Source organism: Gopherus evgoodei, chromosome 4, assembly GCF_007399415.2.
Source record: "Gopherus evgoodei ecotype Sinaloan lineage chromosome 4, rGopEvg1_v1.p, whole genome shotgun sequence".
NCBI lineage: Eukaryota > Metazoa > Chordata > Testudines > Testudinidae > Gopherus > Gopherus evgoodei.
This window is the reverse complement of record NC_044325.1, coordinates 141,936,435-141,954,311: the sequence shown is the minus strand read 5'-3', so window position 1 is coordinate 141,954,311 and position 17,877 is coordinate 141,936,435. Positions and strand designations below refer to the sequence as shown.

Below are 17,877 nucleotides of genomic sequence, written 5' to 3'. Positions count from 1 at the left end.
AAGCAGATTGCTAATCACACATTGCAAGTGCTATGAACAGCAGTTGTTACACAATTCACACAGCGAGTGCTTTGGAAAAGCCGGCTTTCTCCTTCTGGACTTGCACACTGGTTCACTTTATCTCCCTGTACAGATTTTCCCTCTCAAGGAGAGCACGCGGGACCCTGTAGGATTTGCAGCAAGCAGCAGATAATCACAGGTAAAGCCAACAGAAGCAACACCCAGAGAGAGGCGACGTGCTCTAGTACACCAATTATACAGTACTGGGAACCACAGACTGAGTTCTAACTCTGACTCACTAGGTGACCAGGGGTGAGTCACATCCTCGCTCTCTGCCTGAGTTTCCCCATCTGTAAATTGGGGATAATAGCTGTCTTATGTGATGCTTAATTCATTCCTATCCAGTAAGTGCTATTAAATGCTTAGTTGGAAGTTGCTAGGGAAAGGCGAAGTATTATCAAATCGTATCCACCAATGCAGAAAACACCACCCAAATCCAGCCCTGATGAAAAAGAGGATGTTACAGTTAGAGGAGAATTATAGTTCTCTTTACTCACTGCATTTGCCATTCTTGTGATGCTCCTGTATAGCAGATATCACCATCCCCATATTATATATGGCGAAACAGTGCCCAGATACTATGTTAATGGACGTTACATGAACTCCCAAGACAGGCAAACTAATGCAGAGATGTTGAGCCTGCTTTTCCAGTGGTGCTGATTGCTCACAATTCCGTTTCAAAGCAATGGGAACTGCAAGTGCTCATCACCTCCAAATATCAGGCTCTTGGTGACTTGCTGAAGGCCCACATCGTCATCACTCCAACGAGGCATTAGGCTCCAGCCTTACGCCTATGTGCCGACAGGATCCCACACAACATGCGTTCATAGGAACCAGCAAGCCAGAGTGCCACTGCACATTCCCTGTGCACAATCCTGTAAGACTCCAGCACCAGCAAGGCTACAACTGAGACTCAGGGTTTGCCTACACAAAGTAATTAGACTGCAGCAAGCTGGGGTGTGAATCTACCCCACGCTAGCCAGCTGTTCGGGTAGATCAGTGGCTCTCAACCTTTCCAGATCACTGTAATCATTTCAGGAGTCTGATTTGTCTTGTGTACCCCAATTTTTCCTCACTTAAAAACGACTTGCTTACAAAATCAGACATAAAAATACAAAAAAAAGTGTCATAGCACAGTAGTACTGAAACATTGCTGACTTCCTCATTTTCATCATATAATTATAAAATAAATCAATCGGACTATACATATTGTACTTACATTTCAGTGTATAGTACATAGAGCAGTATAAACGAGTCATTGTCTGTATGAAATTTTAGTTTGTACCGATTTCGCTAAGGCTACATAAAAAGCATGTTGTAAAACTAGACAGATATCTGGATGAGTTGATGTACCCCCGGAAGACCTCTGCGTACCACTGGTTGAGAACCATCAGTGTAGTCCCCGCTGATGCAGGTTAACAGTTTGTTAGAGTGCTTTGATGTAGTTCCTCTCTGAAATGGGACTAGCTCAAAGTGTTCCAGCCAAGGGTTAATGCACATTACCGGGCTCCACATGGATAGTTAGACCATGGCAGGCTAGTGCGGGATAGAGTCATACCCCAGCTTGCTGTAGTCTAATTGTTCATGTAGACAAGCCCTAAATTCCCAAACTTCCCAGATCACGTGAAGTGATCGCCCATAGGCCACACTGCTTTTCATATTGGAAATAATGATGGCTTCTCTGCAAATGAGGAGAGAGTTTGTCACCAAGTCAAGTCTTCCCTGTGTGCCCCATTACATTCTCCTGCACATGATGTCACGTAGGTTAAATTGCATCTGCTCAGCTGTATCACAGCAGCCTGTGACAAGATGTAACATGTCACAAACATACAGGCCCTGACACAGAGTGAGGTTTCCCCTCTGCTCAGAGGGAAAAGGTTAATGAAGCAAAATTGCATGAGCTGCAGTGTGTGGATGCCCAGGGGTTAAAATTCCCCTGACTACTCATAAACCAGGAAATTACTTGGTGACTAATTGGATTCCACTGTTCTTTATACTTACACCTTTCAGGAAAGTTGCAAACATAAGGTTCTGATACTAGTGATCAGTAAAGATCCCAGGGCACTGTCTTTAGGAGAAGGAGTGTTAACCTTTGTGTCCCAGTCAGATTTAATCTCAGGAAGCTACGGCGTCAACCCAAATTGCACTTTCAAGTGGATATTTACTTCTGCACCTTCTGTTCCTGTGCACTGCTAAACAATTACTATATTCTACCCCAGGGATAGCTGGATTTCAGAGCTGTGTAAACAGCTCTGAAATTATTTCACCTACTGCAAACGGATACTGAGGGTTTTAGTTAAGGTTTGAAGTAATATAAGATGAATTGATGGCATTTGATTATTAATAATATTTTTCTGCTATTATTATACTCTATTTTGTATGAGCTGGGAGGATTGTTTAAGTAATTCACTCACAACAAGGGCAGATCCTCTTACTTCGTTCAAGAAACAGGCTGCGACTCGAGTATCAGACCAGAGACTCATAAAATTAAATCTTGACCCCACTGATATCAACAAAAGTCCAGATGGGACCAAGATTTCATCCACAGATTCCACAGCAATAATGAACCATTTTTGATCATAGAGTCTGACCTTCTGTATAACATCGGCCACTAACGTCTATCCAGCGATTCCCACATCATGCTTAATATTCTGTGGCTCGGTGAGAGCATACATTTTAGAAAAGCATCCAATTGTGATTTATAATTTAAAATATTGGCGAATCAACCATGTCCTTTGGTGAAAGAATCTGACATCTGCTATCAAAGCATACCATTAATTCGATTGTCAATGTCTTTTTTTTTTTAATCATGCCACATAAAGCATAAGTAGGGCTCAAACGCAGGGCTAGAAATTAACCTTTTTCTGAAGAAGTGAAGGACTAATCCAGATGGACTATTTATTTCAACCAAGGGCTTTCTGATACAACTGAAGCTGATCTTATCTGCTGTGCCACTGCCTGAAAGTGATGTTGCTTTCCAGACACTGAAACTGACACATGGAGTGCATGCCGCTTGCTGACTCTCCTGTTTTTGTGTCTGGACAGCAGCAGCTCTGGGTAGAAGCACCCAAGTCAAAAGACGCTCAAGTTGGGTTAGCTGGGGATGCATTTATTCTCGGTATTTGTCCACATCAAAGCTGACCAATCCCAGATTTGGATCTCTGCACCAGAGTTTCCAATTCTGTTAAAGATCCAAACACGCTTAATTAAGATAGGAAACAAGCTGGGTAAATATTAAACTGATTTACTGAGCTTTTTCTTTGGCCGATGGAATAAGTTAATTAAGTTATCATAGACTGTTCTTGAATTCAGTAAGCAGCTAAACACGCTTCTCACCAAGGTAATGCAATTATTTCAGTACTGTTTTCACCAACCAGGAAAGAGAGGGGAATAAGACACAGACAATCAAGGTAGCTCTGGAATCATTACTTTAGTCCCCAAATTTTTCATTGTTTTTAATTGGACAGAGGCTCAAGTCACTAAATTTAGATCCAAATGCAAAGTGAGAACACCTCCAGGATCAGGACTGTTCAAGATCTGAGGTTTTCATTGTGCTGTTGATATAACGCTGGGGGGATCATCTGTAAAATTCAGATCTGGAATCATATTTCTTTTTGGAGAGCTAGTGTGAGTCATTGGTCCTCCTGTTTGTGCCAATCTTCAGAGGATAGTTGTTCAAATCCCCCTGAACTGTCTCTCTTTAGCTGTAGACACTCATGCATTAGTCCTGGAAGTCCCTGGTTCAATCCGGGATGTGCTGACTGTCACACTAGGACTGGGGGGTTTGGTTTGGACAACAGCCATAGCCACAGTTAGTATTGTGCCCAGAGTTAGCTTCTCTAGTTTGTTAACCAGTATGAAGTTCAATTCAAACTAACTTGGTTATGATTGAAATAAGCAAGGTGCTGTGTCTTACCTTAACACTGTATCCTTGATCTCTTAAATACTTGTCACTTGTCTTAAAGATTTCAGGTGACTATCATTCAGCCTATGGAAAATGGAGTTGAGGTAGGGAACATAAAAATCAGAATGAATTAACTGTTTGTAAAGAATCTGTACATTGCCTTTTATAAGTTGTCTAAGACCTCTAGAATTTTTAAGCCATGATTTTTAAAAGCAGCTAGTGATTTACAATGTCCAAACTCAGACAACTTAAAGGGGCTCAACTTTCAGAGGGTGCACAACACCCCCGACCACCTCCCTCCCCCGCTCCAAAATCAGGACCCCTTCAAAAGGTGTTTCTGGTTAGGCATCACAAAGCTGAGGCACTTGAAAACAATCACTAGTTACAACTGAAAATCTTGGCTTTAGCCTCTTGATCTCCATCACATTTTAATGAGAGTCACATTATTTCTACATTATTGCAAAACATCAAGGCAAATTTTCAGAAGGTCCAATTCTGCTCTCAGTTTCATCAGTGCAAGTCCAGAATAAATATTTGATGTTTTGCCTTGGGTAAAAATAATGCTTTTTAAATATGTCAATTGAAGAGTCTTCTCTGGAATATTTCCCCTCTTGGGATCTGAGATTTTGGGGCAGCTTCTATGTAATTGCACAACTGGATTGTTTTTCCTGAGAAGATTTTTTTTTTTAATTAGTTTCTCAAACAGCAAGCATTTGACACAGTAAAGAGTGGATGGAGTTAGATGGGAGATGCAAATCTGGAGTAACTGAGAGCAGAATTGGACTCACAAAACAGAAACCATGTAAAATGGACAAGCCTTACAAAGATTTAACATTAGCATCTTTGCTTCACAGAGCATAGAACATACACGTCAAAAAAGCAACCTTAAGAAGATGTGATGCACATCTCCCTCTATGGCTGGCTCTAAATCATGGGATCACAGATATAACAGATAGGTTTTGTCAATTAGATAATGCACTTCTTCTCCCTTAGGATTGTTCCCTACAGTACATTTATTAGTATTTTGTCCAGATGAAGTGTAAAAGTCCCAAGCAATGCAGAGTCCAGTACTTCCCATAGCAGACTACTTCACAGCCTAGTCCTTCTCACTGCCAGGATTTCCCACCTCCCCATTCAGTCTAAATTTCCCCTTTCCCATTCCTCCTTGTACCAAGCTAAACAATCCCATCTCCTGCAATACCCTTCAAGTGTTTATATAAATTCGTGCTCTCCTCATCCCCAATCAATTTAATTACGGTTTAGGCAAAATGCACATATTTTGCTCCTTTAACCTCCCCTCAAAATCAATCCATTCAGTCCCCTGATAATTTTGTTGTTCTTCTCTCAACTCCTTTCCAGTTGGTCAGTGTTCTTCTGGCAAACCGAAGCACAGAACTGAGTGCAATATTCCAGATGTGGTCACACCAAAGCTATATGAAGCAAATTCCTCATGCTGCCCTGGATGGTGGTGGTCTTTGAATACACGCTGCCTAGAACTGCATTTACCCTCAGCTCTCACGACATGCCACGTTTTTTTTAAAAGTCCAGGAAGAAATAAGCCAAGAGGACCCGTCGCTAAGTTGTTAAGAGTGTAAATAGTTCCTCCACAAAGCCCTTACAACCAAAACTGGAACACACAGGGAGAGAGACTGATGTTATAGACACCATATCACTTAATCATCTTTTGGACAGCATCACCATTCCCCTGTTTGTACGGCTAGGAAAACAAGTTGCCTCCAGACTCATTCCAGTCACATAATGGCATTAAGCTACAAACCATCAACAGACCTCAGAGAAGCCTTTGTTATAGACATATTTAAAAGCATGATCTTAACCTGTACGAACAGCCATACTGGGTCAGATCAATGGTCCATCTAGCCCATCCTCTCTTCTGACAGTAGCCAATGCCAGGTGCCCCACAGGGAATGAACAGAACAGGAATCATCAAGTGATCCATCCTCCGTCACCCATTCCCAGCTTCTGGCAAACAGAGGCTAGGGACACCATCCCTGCTCATCCTGGCTAATAGCCATTGATGGACCTATCTCCCCTGAACTTATCTAGCTCTTTTTTGAACCCTGTTATAGTCTTGGCCTTCACAATATCCTCTGGCAAAGAGTTCCAGTGGTAAAACCTCAATTACGTACCACTGTCTTCAAAGAGAACCTGCTTTTAGTCTCACCTTCCTTCATGGAAGATATCCAGATATACCTTCTGCTAGGGTCTGAATGTGAGCTATTAGAAGCCTCACCCTTTCCCAACTCAAGCACATAATAAAAAGGTCATATACATTGAACGATTACCAGCTAAGGATCACCAGCTGCTGAGCTCTCTTGTGTAACAAAATGCTGGAGGGGAAAGGACGACGCAGGAACTTTTATATCCATGATTTGTGATTGTGAAATCACAGTCATAAGGGAGAACATCCAAGAACAATGTTTGTCTGTACCGGAGGAGTCAAATTTCCGGCAACACAAATGAAACCAGAGGCCAAATCTGCTCTTGCAGTTACATCAGTATGAATCCATGTTAACTCCACTGGAGTCCATGGAGTCATTCCCACTGCATAGGTGAGAGTCTGGAGTAACTCCACTGAAGTCAGCTGAGTTGGTCCCATTACGTTGGTGTATCACAGCAGAATTAAGCACAATGGGTGTAGTAAGAGCCACCAGCTGCATTTTATTTGTGAAACAGGCAGGTAACAATGAAGGAGAGGTTGGTGAAAACCCAGCACCTCCTCCTCACACACCCAAATCCCTCAACATATTTTCCTTGGAACAGGAAGCAGCCCCTCTTGCCCTCGGTTTAAAGCACATACTCCCGTTCCTGGGCCCTCACCGCAGGATTCGGGCTTTAATCTTTCTGTGCAGCAAGGCATTCACCTTATCAACATGGGACAGAAACCACAGCCAGGCTGAATAAGAACCAATAGTCCCAGGCAACTCACTAGACAGGAGGAAAGCGTCAGCAGGAGGTTTTGTGTTGGAAATAAGCTCATGTCACTGATCGTGCTGAGCCAAGAAGTTAAGAAAGCCAAATATGGAGCACCAGGACAGGTTTCTACGTTGTACTAAGAAGGGGAAAAAAAACAACAACGTAGGAGACATTTACCCCATCTGCAGACGGCTCAGCTCAAGGCACAATGCTTATAACCCATTTGAGACCTGCGCTGAAGACCTGCTTCTGAGGGAGATTGCCTGAGACAGGTCACAGTTACAAACCAAATAGAGACCTCTGAATTTGGCTGTAAGGGCTTAAGCAGGCTATGTGGCCTTGTGTGCGCTTCATTTAACTGCCTCCATCCTACTTCCCTTCTTCAGAGAGAGAGAGAGAGAATGGCCAGGGAATGGGACTCAGTAATACCTTAAAGGGAGGGGAATAGCTATTTGATAAATGAGTGTATCCTCTTCCCAAATGGAGAGCTGAGCAGTGCGAGGGCCAACTCTTCCATCCTCCGGTCCAGCAACAAGTGCCCGTAGCCAGGGTCAGCAGAGGTGGCTTCTGCAACAACGGGGAAGGTGAAAGGAAGCCTCTTTGCCCCCAAAGCCACTAAATGGCAGCAGATCTATTTCAGGGTTGCTAAAGCGGTAACTTAAGGTCTATGATGGGAAGGAGGGTGGAGTGAGAGTGGAATCCACCTATCTTACAAATATGTAAAATATACACCAGCTGGAGCCCCAGGTCCCCTCCTGCCCTGCCTTCCTCAGCCCCGTTGCACATAGGCACTCACAAAGCTCCTTGTGGGGCTGTCCTCTGCAGACATCTCATTCCCTACGCCGTACATTGGAAAAGGTTTGGGGTCACCTATGGGTACAAGGGAGCAAGCAGGAGCCTGCCCTGAGGAAGGAAGAAGAGGGAGCAGAAATAGGAAAGTCACACCAGCCTCCGTGACAAGCTCAGAGAAACAATCAGTCTCACCAAGAAAATACTTCTGTTTGTCCTCAAAGGGCTGAAAGAACAAAGCAGGATTTGTGGTTTCTCATTCCTCTGCAGGAATTCACAGTCTGGGACATTCTAATGACATTTTTCTACAGAGAATTTAATTATCAGTCATATCTAGAATGCAGAAAGCAAAAAACCATCAACATGCGCAGGCATTGGCACAAGCACTGGGATAGGCTCAAGGCGGTAACATTAAAGAGATCCATATGTCTGAGCCAGAGAATCACAGGAGTCACCAGTTGTGTCTTGACTGCAGAGCGAGCCTGTGCTACAGCCCCGGTGTTGCCCCTAACCCTCCTTCCATGCACATACAAAAACCGCTAACCTGGTCTTGAGGGTGATTTAAACCAGTGGGTCCCAAAGCTTTTGCTAAGGTGACCTGCCAACTGCATTGTGTCTTTTTTTGCCATTCACTATAACATATATGCACCCTCTGCCCCGGCACCACAACCCAAACTTTGGCCAGGTGGAGAGGGGAAGACCCAGGGAATGAGGGGAAAGAGAGGCACAGGGGTTAGAAAGCAAGCCCACAGTGGTGGCTCCTGTCCCATAGGGCTGGCCCCAGCTCAAGGCATCGCAACTTGGCATGCAGTGTCATGGCATCACTCAGGTTTGGCCCAGCCACCTCTCAAAGTGTGATATCAGCAGGACCCATCCATGGTGAATGACTTTACAGAGTGTCCCAGTTGAATGCACGGCTAAGAACCGTCAGATAGCCTGCTAGAAATCCAGCCCAGGCGAGTAGAGCATCATTGTAGACGCAGCCGCACAGATAAGGCTTTGCAATGGGAGTGCTCCAGCAGGGCTGGCCTAGCCCAGCCTAACTGAGCAGTGATGGCATTGAGTCCAAGTTTAAGACTGAAGGAATCACCGGATCTAGTCTGACCTCTCGGGTATCACAGGCCACCAGCACTGCCCAGCACCTGCGCACTAACCCAGCAACCAAAATTAGACTCAATGTGCTCAACAACTTTATAGTTTAAACACAGAATATACTTTTTTCCCCTTTTTAACATGTAAGGTTGCAGGAGCTGCTGGACATTCGGATTCAGATACGTCTCCAGAAAGGAGGTATTTCTTCAGCAATGTATCAATCCCTTTTTTAACAAGATGGTTTGCAGATTGCTAGCCACCTCCTGATCCTTATACATTGTCTATATGTTTTCCACCTTTTATCACATTCAACAGCATGGTAGCTCGGACCAGCACAGTTTGAGCCTCGACAATCCACAAAGCCTTTGTTGCAGTCAGCGTAAGTACTACATAAAATCCCATCTCCAACAGTTCTAGCAATAAACTGACCCACTAACTGTGGTGCCCTGGGAGAATCCAACAGCAATTCAGATAGTTCTTTAAGTCATCTGCGTTCTCACTACAGTCCCACAGAGGTCAGAGGTAGGGCCGGTGCAAGGATGTTCCACGCCTTAGGCGAAACTACCACCTTGCGCCCCCCCCGATGCAGCTCTCTCCCTCCACCCTGAGGTGCCCCCTTGCGGCAGCTCCCTACCCCCCAACCTCAGGCACCCTGCCCCAGCTCACCCCTGCTCTGACTCCTCCCTGAGCACGCCGTGGCCGCTTCCCTTCTCCTGCCTCCCAGGCTTGCGGCGCCAATCAGCTTAGGCACCGCAAGCCTGGGAGGCGGGAGAAGTGAAGCAGTCACGATGTGCTCGGGGAGGCGGGGCAGGGGTGAGCTGGGGCGGGGAGTTCCCCTGCGTGCCACCCCGCCGCCTTACTTGCTGCAGGCAGCCCTCCCTGCGCTCCCCTGCCCCAGCTCCCTCCATCTAAATGCCGGCAGTGACGGGGCGGCCAAAGATGCGGCTGCTGCGGTCGCCACCAAAGAAAATGGTGCCTCTCAAATACCAGCACCCTAAATGGTTGCACTGGCCCTGGTCAGAGGAGAGCTTAGATATCATTTCCCTGCGACTACCCTTCCCCTCTAATGCCAATAATTTTGCCAACACGGACATGCCCACAGATGGCAGAGATCTGCTAGTCACACACCCAGAGGCGCTGACTCTGTGATTTCCCCAGGGCTGCTGGACCCCTGCTCCACCACAGGCCCCACCCCGACTACGCTCTTTCCCCCAAGCTCCCAACTCCGTCCCACTTCTTCTCATCCTATTCTGCCTTTTCCTGCCCCTGCTCCTCTCCCCTCACCAGTGCCTCCTGCACACCACTGAACAGCTGATCGTGGAGGGTGGGAGGCGATGTCAGGGCAGGGAGGAGCTGATGGGCAGGGCTGGGAGGCATGGGGGTGGAGGGGAAGAAGCTGATCTGCAGGGCTGTCGGTGGGTGCTGAGCACCCACTATTTTTTTCCATGGGTGCTCCAGCCCCAGAGCACCCACAGAGTTGGCACCTATGCACATGCCCATAGATAGATCTTTGCTCTTGGTATCCTCCATTCCCAACCCTGGTCTCTAAGTTCTTCTCAGTCTTTTCACTTCACTCCACCTGTTTTAATCATGCTATTCCAAAACCCAGTGTCCAGAACTATCTTCCTGTACTTCTCTGCACCTTCAGACCCATCTCAAGCAGGCTTCCCAGGCTCTTTACCTCACCCTCCCTCTCTTGAAACAGTCTTTTGTTTGACTTATCTTTACTTTGGGTCTGACTCTGCAACATACCATGTGCAGCATGTGAGGTGATAGCTACCACCGGCTCCCGCTGAAGTAGAGAGCCTTCAGCATCTTGCAGAACCAGGTCTTTCTATTCTGGGCTCTCTGGAGCAGGGAACAGACATCACTGAGAGGAAAATGTATCCCAGGAAGAGTTGTGGGTATTAGTCCTACAGTTCCCTCTTGGACCAGATCAAAATTCACGGGTCATTGCTGACAGAGAACATCTGTTTGGTAGTCACCCTTGTCTATTACAGGCAGAGCACCATAAGCCCAAATCTGGACCTCTGGGGGGTCTCTCTCCTGTGTGCTATTTCCAACTCCTTAGATAACATGCGTTGGAGCTCTCTAATTAGATGGAAGGGAAAAGTGTCACCAACAAGATGGCAATGTGACCGCTGTTTATTGATTTAGTAAGTGATCTATATTTAGTGACACATCCCTTTGCCACAGTCCAGATGAGGCCCCCCAGGCTGTTGTCATTGTAATTTCACAGAAAGCTGGCAAGAGGTACCTAGCTGCCAGATGCCATGTCTGTCTTCAGCACACAGGACGGACATTAGCCCCGCTAGGTGAGGTTTCAGTAACCCCAGCTGTGTACAATGAGGCTATACACCATAATGGTCTGTTCAGCATTAGCCAGTAACATTGTGAGTCAATTTCACTAAGAAGATTCAGTGTACATGATTAAGCCGCTCCATCCTTCCCGAAGACAATCTTCAAGCACATCTGGTTTCCATGTGCTACAAAATCCCTTTGACATTTAATTTCAAACCCCAGGCACTTAAAGAGCAGTGACAACGCAAAGGAACATTGAAACTGACATTTCATCCCTGAGCTATCTGATGTGCAACCTTTAGACAACACTGGAATACACAGAAGGAGGAAGAAAAATATGGGACAATTAATGAAAAACTTAAGGTGAGCCAAACGACAAGGCTGTAAGACCTCCTGCATCATCTACTCTATGTCCTTTAACAATATAGACTCTCTTCTATGCTACCTCTCTCTGCAGCTGGCTTTCCTTGCCAGATGCATGCATAGCTCCTAATTATGTTGAGGGTATTTGTGGAAAAGAGTTCAGATCTAGTCTACGATTGAACATTTCCAAGAAATAGATACTCAGTATCCTCCCTTAGCACATTATACCACTGTGTAACTGACCTTACTGTTAGGAAATTTTAGTTTAATAACTCTGCTGCTCTACAATCCCTTTTAAAATTCAAAAAATAGCCTGTAGCCTTACAATAGCCCAGTTAAAAGGCATTTATTCCTGTTTTACAGATGGGGAAACTGAGGTACAGAGAGGCTAAAGCCTAATTTATTTATTTCTAAAAGTGACTAATTTTGGGTGTTCAACTTTAGACACTTAGGTCTGATTTTCAGAGATGCTCTCACTCACTTCAAGTGGAGATGGAGATGTTCAGCACTTCTGAGAGATCAGGCCCATTGTGTCTCCAGCTAGGCACTCAGAAACCGAGGCAACCAAATTTAGAGGCTGCTTCTGAAAATGTGGGTCCATGCAAAGTTAAAGCAAATTAGTGGTAGAACTGGAATTAGAACCCAGGAGTTCTGAGTAGCTGATCTGACATTCTACCTGCTCTATCACACTGCCTTGCTGCAAAAGGTTGCAATTGTGTATGTCACGTTTTCACTTGTAGCTTCAGGCCATTCCCTCATTACACCACTCCTAAATAATTTACTCCTTTTGCATTGTTTCTTCCTAAATCTTTATACAGGTTCAACTCCTTACTTGTCTTTTATTCAATCCTTAAGGCAAAGCTCCCAAACCCTGAGAGGTACTGAGCACCCACAGCTCTGTTCAAGTTAACAGGAGTTAATGGTACTCAGCACCACTCAAGATTTGGCCTGCTGACTTTAGAGAGAGTTAGGATTTCAGCTTCGATTCATGCTGGTTGCCATCACATCATCGCTCTTCCCTTAGGGCTGGATCTGAACCCAATGGAGTCAATAGAAAGACTCCTTACCCTTAGTGGATTTGGACTAGATTCTAATTTCACTTACACCAGTATCAGAGTTACTCATGATTTACACTACTCTGAAAAATATAAGAATCTCACGATCTGGCTACACACTACATTGTAAAGCCCCCTCAATACTCATGCTCTGAGCCTTTTATAATTCTTTTACACCTCACTTTACATTCACTCCAATTTATCAATGTCTTTTTCTAGTCAAGCAATAAAAACCTGAACTACCTACGAAAATATGGTTCAGTGTGTAGGTTTGTGTTTCTCTCTCTCATCTGTACCCTACTCCAAATTATATTACTTGTTTTAGCTCCAAATATACCAGCCTCCCCTCCTCCACTAACTCAGCTATGATTTCACTGGGTATGCCTGTAAGTTTTTGAAAGAAATGCGAGCTCATTAACAGCCATGCAGATTGATGACACGTGCAAGTGAGTGGGCAAAACTGACATGTGAAGGTGCCACGTCCCAGAGCCAATTTACAGTGATGAGTCATGATGCACCTGATCCAACCCAGAGTAGGCAGTGCCAATCAACCCTGCCTGCTGCCACTGTTGAAACCAAGATTTATCTAAGTCTTCGCTTAGGCACATTAAAGGAAAGAGCTCATCATTGAAGCCTCATATGTTTTTATTGTGTTCTTCATTCTGAGTCACTATCCTCTCTCCTCAAACAGTCTGTCCTCCAAATCTGGCTTCTCTGGATGGAGCTACAGTTCTGCTAGCTTGGAAGAGAAATTATTCCATGCTCAGTTACCCCAACATAAGCCTCTAATTACTCTGTGGCAGAGCAAAATGGTGGCTCTGGGGTGGACGCACTGGTGCCTGCACCGATCTTGGAAATGCCAGGATGAAGAGAGGGGTTCAAGCTTCAGGGTGATGATTAAATTTCCCATACAAGAAGCCCAGTGTTGGGGTTAGGAAGAGGTGAAGCACTTACTCTGATGCTGCCAGTGGGAGTTTTCCTAGAAGTCAGTGCTGCTAAAGATCAGGTTACATAGTCCATCCCCCCTCCCCTGTTCGGTTAAAGAACTGGACTTCAAACAGTTAAACTTTTTTTTTCCTTGCTGTAGGTTGTAAAATATTCCCATCGGCCCACGAGCTGCAGTTAGCACACAAGGCATGGAATAGTTTTCCTCAAGCCTCACTGACTGCAAATCTTCACTAAAGATCTAGGACTGAAGCTGAGGAAAGCCAGTTCATTAGGATATGTCTATATGTACAGTGCTGCAGCTGGACTGATACCTCTGTGCCACTGCAGCTCCTCTGGCGAAGATGCTCTATGCCGATGGAAGAAAGCTCTCCCACTGGCATAAAACCCCCCACCTCTGCAAGCGGCATAAGCTATGTCAGCAGGAGAAGCTCTCCCATATACATCATGCTGTGCACACGAACACTTATGTTGGTGTAACTTATCTAGGAGGGTGGAATACTCAACATGCCCGAGCAACGCAAGTTTTGCCAACATAAGTCTATATGTCTACACTACAGACCACGGTAGGATAAATATAACATAAAAGAAAAGGTGCTTTGTGGGTACCCCAAATGCCTGTTTGTTGCATTTTTCCACACCTCACTCTAACAGTGTACGATGAAGCTCTGGTTCATAAAGACTCATTGTTACAAAGTCATGAATAAAAACAAAACCTAAAAATGTGTTTGAGAAGAGGTGGCGTAGTCTAGCGGTTAGAGGAAATGACTGGGAGCCAGGAAGTGCTGAATCTGCACTTGATGATTACCTCTTCTGTTCATTTTCTTCAAATCACATCAGCTCTGGCAGGGATATTGTCAGAATTTCCAAGGTAAACAGGCACGGAGCTAGCCACTATGTGTATTAGAGTTGAGTCATAGCACCACAAGAAGCATTGGAGGTGACTCCATCTGAGTCAGTACTGAACCCAGTGCTAACAGGCACTATGCTGCGAAACAATGTCCTATGGATGGGATATACAAACCAAGGTCCCAAACATTGGGGATCATTAAATCTCCCACAGCATCTCTCCAGAATAGTCCTAGCATCCTGACCAAATTCCACTTCAAAGACTCCCTTAAAACTTCCCCTGCAGTTTAGATTGAACACAATATTTTTCCCTCTCTGGTCAGAATTCTTGGAAGAACTCAACTTCTCAGTTAGGCAAAATACAGGCCAAATTTTAAGAGCTTAGTACACTCTAGACTAAGCTCTTTTGAATATCTGGTCTCAAACTTCCAAATTCTTGACCTTTAGCAGGACTAATCAATCATATACAGATGTAGGACAGGTTCCACCATGACTCATAATTAATTCTCATAGTTTTTTGGAAAAGGTTGAGTTCTTGGTTGGATTTTATTTCATTTTTTGGCATAATTTTGCAAGACAGCCTGTCTTGTTTGTAAAATCTTCACAAAACTACTGTCTTCATATTGAAAAATATGCAACATTTCAAAATTGCACATGGTTATTTAGAATGAATTTTGATACAAAGTGTTGACTTGGGTTTCAAAATAAGATCATTTTGGGTAGTCCTCTTTTCAGCAAACATGCATATAAAGCAAAATGTTGGGCGACAGAGTTGGACCACTTTTTTAAAAAAAATAAGCAAATCCCTTGATTTTTTTTTTAAGGTTATCCAATTTTCAGCATACCTCTGTTTGTAACAGATATTCCACTAATCCGTATGTCTTGTGAACCTTAATAAATTAACCAAGTAGCATATGCACCAGGGCAATGCTTTCAGCTGTCATGCTTGCAGATTTAGGCTGCAGTTTTCAAAAGCTGCCTAAGGGAATTAGGCTTCCAATTCCTTTTGAAAGCCAATGGGATTTGGGAGCCTAAATCTTTTAGGCACTTCTTAAAGTCTGTGCTTCATGGTCTTAAGAATTCTAATAATTCAAGCATGCATTTAAAAGACAGCTACATTAAATCATCATCTGCCCACAGTTATATTCACAGCCCGTTTATTAAACCCCATCAAAGAACAAAGAGAATTGGGGAGGGAGAACACCAACTTCACTTGCTACATCTTAAAAAACTACTGAGGGCAGAGAAATCATTTCTGCCTTCCAGCCCTGTTAACATGGTCTTGCTGCTCACAAGCTTAAAAGAAAAGAAAGAAAGAAAAAAAAAAATCAAGGCAATGCAAGTATGACATTATGAAGAGCTCTATTCTAAACCCCTGGGAAGGAAGAAGCCACAAGTTTGATCATTTGTAGGTTGGAGTTGATTCCCCTCTGGCTACGTCCCTGCATTCAATATGGATATCCTGTTTGGTACTAGAATTTTTAAGCTTTAATTTCTAGTCAAGAGTTTCATGGTCCTTTGGGTGTCCACTCAGTTGGTACAAAGGGGCTTCTGTTAACAAGATTAGAATGCGTCTGACGTAGCACATGAGAATGTTTTTCTGATAATACAGAAATAAGCTCATACTCCCAGCAAGAGGCATACACAGCGACTTGTGTAATAACGAGCTGAAGGTTTCTCCTAGGCAGAGTCTTAGATGCTGTTTAGAAGATTGTAACTTTTACTTTTAGTTTCTTAGATCAAGGAACTAAGAGCAGGATGAAGGGAAATAAAGCTGCCCTTATGGGACACTGGTCTGATTTTCAGAACTGCTGAGCATCTACAAATCTCATTTTAGTCAATGGGAACTGGAGGTGCTCAGCACCCTTTGAAAAATCAGACCCTATAAATTTGTACTAAAAAATCATCATGGAAATTGACAAGTGCTACCACTATAGGCCCTGCTCCTGCAAAGTGCTGAGCATCATTCAAATGGGAGCGGCAGGCTTAGAGGTTTTCAGAGAAGTTGTTCAGCATCTCTCCAGGATTAGGCCTAAAATGTATTCTGGGACTTGAGGTACCTCAGAATTCGGTCTCTAATTAGTGTTTTCTGTAGCGATGGGATAAAGTGCCAGTTCCCACAGTTATTCTACAACACAGTAATAACAGAGCTGCTCAGTTTCTTGATTACTGTGGCTGTGCATTATGTTAGACCGGCAATTCCTTTTTTAAAGTGATCGCAATTTAGAAATAGTATTGATTCCTTGTTGAATGGTACCATTGGCTCTTAAATCACCTACCTCACAAAACAGTGGCCTGATTATGGAGCGGATGCTTGCAATATATTTTTCCAATATTTAAAATTCCTGAAATTATTAGGTTGGAAATAGATTTCAGTTTTAATATAATGGGATTTCAACAAGGACTTTGCCCAAACAGACTAGAATCGGACCTGATTTTCAGATGCACGATAAGGCACCAATCATGTGCCCATAAACTCTGGCAGGGATAGTGTCAGATTTTCTAAGGTAAACAGGCACAGAACTAATTGAGTAAGGGCTATACAAGTTTAAGACCAGATTTTGTCTCTAGCACTCTTACTCCTGACCAGCAGTACCTAACTCTATGGGTAACTACACTAGCTTCAACGGAACTACTTGTGGAGTGACATACTAGAAGTGTGGCAGAATTGGGCCCCTGGAGACAGCTTAATATACACATGATATTTTGTTTATTTGAAAAACCACATTTGGTTTTATGATCTTGTAAATTACAAACAGCTGGTATTTTGGCTGGTTACTAGCGGCTGAGATTATAAATTCTCATTTTCTTTCGGACAAAGTGCATAAACCCCCCCCATCCCTGTCAGGGTCCAGCACAGAAAAAATTTGGCACACTATTATTTGAAAATGACTAAAAGCATGCAATTAGCTTGAGAACAAATATCTATTCAAAGTAGTAACCTTAGGATACTTTATCTGGCTTCTAAATATGGGTCATGTGACAGCTGGATGTTTAACAGTTGCAAAAATCTCACTCCCTCTCAAGAATGCATCCAATTCTCATAATATTTGCATTCTTGTCTCTGCTCTCTGTTTATAGAGCCAGTCAAGAACGAGAGACATTCATAACCCTACTTTGCATTGTTCAAGCCTCTTCCAGCTGAGCATCTCAAAAAATTGTACAAACATTACAAATTCAGCTTTACAATAGCCCTTTGAGAGTATTCCTCTCCCCATTTTACACATATGGAAACTGAGGTACAGAGCAGTGAAGTGACTTGGCTCCACGTTGCACAGGAAGAATCAGTAGAGAGTTGGGAATAAAAAATAAAAATAAAAACACCACACACACAGATCTTGTAGCTCTCAATTCTCTACACTACTCACTGGACAACTCCTTCCCAGTTGTTGGGTTTAGTGTGCAGATGCTGGGCATGAGAGCATGTACTTGATAACCCAGTTCACCATAAAGCAAGTGCATGACATGGCTTCCTTAAGTACAATGCTCTGTCAATGTACGTCAGTTCTGGCTAGTATCCTAATCAACTATCAGATCTATTAGTCCTCTAACATTTCTTCTTATCCAACTATGTGTAGCTCACAG

General features: G+C 43.9%; 1 protein-coding gene across 24 annotated transcripts in view; it reads right to left on the bottom strand.

Annotated features, from left to right (window-relative positions):
• The window catches only part of NFASC (neurofascin), a 184,518-nt gene that overhangs the window by 125,693 nt on the left and 40,948 nt on the right, over positions 1–17,877 (bottom strand). For 23 of the 24 annotated variants that reach the window (XR_004000247.1, XM_030561529.1, XM_030561530.1 and 20 more), the window contains exon 2: positions 3,977–4,048. The exons of the other annotated variant lie outside the window; for it this stretch is intronic. The gene's annotated coding sequence lies outside the window, so the exon portion shown is untranslated. The remainder of the gene's footprint in view (positions 1–3,976; positions 4,049–17,877) is intronic. 24 annotated transcript variants of the gene reach the window in all.